Source organism: Labeo rohita, unplaced genomic scaffold (assembly GCF_022985175.1).
Source record: "Labeo rohita strain BAU-BD-2019 unplaced genomic scaffold, IGBB_LRoh.1.0 scaffold_223, whole genome shotgun sequence".
Lineage (NCBI taxonomy): Eukaryota > Metazoa > Chordata > Actinopteri > Cypriniformes > Cyprinidae > Labeo > Labeo rohita.
Genome location: NW_026128473.1, coordinates 77,151 through 81,467, shown reverse-complemented (window position 1 = coordinate 81,467; position 4,317 = coordinate 77,151).

Below are 4,317 nucleotides of genomic sequence, written 5' to 3'. Positions count from 1 at the left end.
CAGTGAGAAAGGGGGTCGAGGATATCATCCGAGTTGACCCAGGAGCGTTCCTCCGGACCGAACCCCTCCCAATAGACCAGGTATTGCAGTCTGCCTCCCCGGCGCCTAGAATCCAGAAGTTCGTGCACCCGATAGGCCTCCTCGCCGTCGATCAAGATGGGGGAGGTCTGTGGACCGGCTTCCTCCTCTGACGCCTCCTCCGGACCCCCAGCGGGTTTCAGCAACGACATATGAAAAGTGGGAGAAATGCGATAGTTAGCAGGTAAATTGAGACGGAAGGATACTGGAGTGATTTGTCTAATAATTTGGAATGGACCAACATACCTGGGACTGAGTTTTCTGCATGGAAGTTTGAGGCGTAGGTCACGGGTGGACAGCCATACCCATTGACCAGGGGTATAGCGAGGGCCTGGGCGGCGATGCAGGTTCGCCGACTGGGTCTGTCTTCTGACAGCGTGCGAGAGGTGTACGTGAGCCTGGTTCCATGTGTCTTCACTGCGCTGAAACCAGTCGTTGACAGAAGGGAGATCGGCTGGTTCATCTGTCCAGGGGAACATAGGCGGTTGGAAACCGAGGATACATTGGAAAGGGGTCATGCCCGTGGAGGGCTTAGTCAGGGAGTTCTGCGCATATTCGGCCCACATGAGGTAGCGGCTCCAGTCGGATTGGTGACTATAGCAGTAGCTTCTAAGGAATCTTATCACTTCTTGATTTAGGCGTTCTGTCTGGCCGTTCGACTGTGGATGGTAGCCGGAGGTCAAGCTGACATCGATGTTGAGTAGTTTGAAGAAGGCCGACCAGAGTCTGGAGGTGAATTGGGGTCCGCGGTCTGACACGATGTCTTCGGGGAGACCATAGAACCGGAAGACTTGGTTACAAAGGAGTCCTGCGGCCTCCAAAGCAGACGGGAGCTTCGGGATGGGAATGAGGCGGCAAGCCTTGGAGAATCTGTCGACGATGGTGAAGATTGCGGTGTTACCCTGTGAACTCGGTAGATCGGTGATGAAATCTATGGCGATGTGGGACCATGGTCGTTGTGGCAGAGGCAATGGTTGCAACAAACCAGCTGGCAGGTGCTTGGAGGTCTGGCAGACAGAGCATCGGTTAACGAATTGAATGGTTTCCGTAGCGAGGGTTGGCCACCAGAAACGATTCCTTAGGAGATGGATCGTGGCATCGATGCCCGGGTGACCAGAGCTGGGAACACTGTGAACCTGAGTGAGTACTCGTTCTCTGAGGGCCTCTGGGACAAACAGCTTTCCGGCAGGACATTCTGGTGGGGCGGATGATTGCTGATTGGCATTCTCAATCTCGGTAATAATGTCCCACTGGACTGGTGCTAGCAGTAGAGCAGATGGGAGTATAGTCTCCTGGCGTTCGGGACGAGTGGGCATTTCGGACTGACGAGAGAGAGAGTCCGCCTTGATGTTTTTCGACCCTGGACGGTAGGTCACAGTGAACTGGAATCTGGTGAAGAATAGAGCCCACCTGGCTTGCCGGGGATTGAGTCTTTTGGCTGTCCTGAGGTACTCGAGATTTTTGTGATCAGTGAGTATAGTGAAAGGATGCTTAGCCCCCTCTAACCAGTGTCGCCATTCCTCCAGGGCTAATTTCATAGCCAACAGCTCGCCGTTGCCGACGTCGTAGTTACGTTTCGCTGGTGTCAGTTTGCGAGAAAAGAAGGCACAAGGGTGCATCTTGGCTGGGTTACCTTGTCGCTGGGAAAGCACGGCTCCAACTCCAGTATTGGAGGCATCCACCTCCACAATGAAGGGTTGATTGGGGTCTGGGTGACGTAGTATGGGTGCTGAGGTGAATCGTGCTCGTAACTCATCAAAGGCCCTTAATGCTTCGGGAGTCCAGTTTAGCCGGGCTGTCTGACGCTTAGTCATGGCTGTCAGGGGGGCTGCCACCATGCTGAATCCCCTAATGAACCGCCTGTAGAAGTTTGCAAACCCCAAAAACCTCTGTAACTCCTTGAGGGTCTGAGGCTGCGACCAGCGTAGAACCGCCTCCACCTTTCCATCGTCCATAGCGACTCCCTCCTGGCTGATGATGTATCCGAGGAAGGTGGTGGATGTTTGGTGGAACTCGCATTTTTCCAGTTTGGCATAGAGCTGGTATTGGATAAGACGTTTGAGAACAGACCTGACGTGCTGGATGTGTTCAGACATGGAGTTGGAAAAAATCAGGTTGAAGAAGATTTTATTAACTAAAATATAAAGGAATCATACCCAAATTATTCTACCATTATAATCATGCATTATGTAGTTCTATATGTTGCAGGGCAAGCATATCCTGTGTTATTGTTAATAGCCTGGGGAGACCAACGGAATGTGAAAAGAGCTATACCGTATGTTATTGTAGAGGCCCACTAAGAAATGAGATGGTCAAGCACAGTATGCCCTTATTTGGGAAGTTATGGTATAGGAAACATCTGTTTCCCTCTTAGTATCTACCTTAAGACCCCCACCCTAGTGATTTAGGGTGACATGCTTGCGTGCGAAGACCACTATATAACGCTGTGCCCAACCAGAGGAAAATTAGTTCTCTATAGACAACTCGGCTTGATTGTCGCGACAGTAAAGTCTAGCCTTTGGCATCAAAAACCCAAGTCTCAAAAGTAATTCTCCAGCGGGGAAAAGGGGAACCCACAACATAATTGGCGTCACGAACAGGATTCCTGAAAGGACAACGAGGTGGAACACGGCAGGCAGGCTCTGGGCAGGCAACACAACAACCTGGCCAAAGGTAAGCAGTTTTGCTTGCATCATTAGGTTGTGTTGGTTTCCAGAGTTTGCTTGTGGTGAGACACTTTTCATCCTTCTAAATTTATTGAACTATAGTAATGGGAGGAAAGAGTAAAATAAATGCAAAGGGGTTTTGATTCCAAAAGCACTAAATGCATGCATTGATCTGTATTTTCTGTTGAGTTGGACTTGAGGAGAACAGTGAATTCAGATTTTTTATATTTAAGTAGAATTAGATTAAAAGAGAAGCGCTGGTAGAGTCCTAGGCAAAAGTCCTACAGGGTTAGGCACTACAAGGGTTGCCTTTCTTTGATATAAGGTTATCGGAAGACAGAGAGCAAACTTGTAGGTTATTTATTGCGCAAGGGTTGCCTTTCCTTGATTTAAGATTAATCAAGAGAAGACAGAGAGCAAACTTGTAAGGGCAGCGTTGCCTTTCCTTGGTATCAGGAAGACAGAGTGCAAGCTTGTCAGGTTATTTATTTATTTATTGTGCAAGTGAAATAGTGAATACAGTGGTTGGTGTATTTAAACGGCACCAGAGAGAGCAGAGTGGGAGTTGTGCGAAGTGTAGGGGAATGATTGTGTAACAGACTCTGTATCTGGCGAGCGGCGGCTGCGGCCCCTCCTGTGTTGCACAGAGAGAGAGCGTAGTTGTTGCTTCGCTTGAGAGGAGTACTTGGTCCCAAAATAAGGGACAGAATGAATGTATGTATGGAAATAAAAAGTGACTTATATGAATTTTGTTCTAAATAGATACAAGATAGTTGGTAATTAATATGTGTATCTATATATGTGAAAAAGAAAAGGAGAAAAAATATTTTATTTCTTGATGAGTTCCGCGCGCGTCGCCGTTGTGACGTCATTGGCGCGCTGCGCGCTCTTGCTTCAGTCCGCGGGAGGTCTAAGCAGAGCGAGGTATGCGTTTTGTTCAATCTTGTTCAAAAACATGTAAAAAGGGAAATAATCACTACATACTTGATTTGTGTATTGTTTACGATAGATAAATGAGTTACGTGAATAAGTTGTCTTTTCTTAGAACCGAGTTTAAAGTTGTTTTACCTGCAAAAGTGTACTTTTAATCGAGGGAATGCAGTGTGACGTTGTCTGCGTAAAAGTTGGCCTGTGAAGCGTGACTGCTGATTTCTCTTCTTTGTGTGAATGTTTAGCAGGAGCAGGCAAGATTGTACAACGAATTACGAATTAACTGCATGTTTTCTACTTATGCAGGTACAGTTTTTCATGTATTTTCATGATTTCTTTATATGTGTTCAAACTTGAATTGGTTTTGTGTTTATACAAAATGCTGGACACTTTGATTGTATTAAGAAAAGTGTTGTATACAAGATATATTTTGCAGATACAGTCATGTACTTGAAGTGATCATTAGTTACTACTTTTCTTGTACATATGAAATTCTCTGTATTGTGAACTTTTGCTTCAGTCCGCGGGAGGTCTAAGCAGAGCGAGCAGGAGCAGGCAAGATTGTACAACGAATTACGAATTAACTGCATGTTTTCTACTTATGCAGAGAGGACAGCATAAAATACAACTGAACCAGCAGACT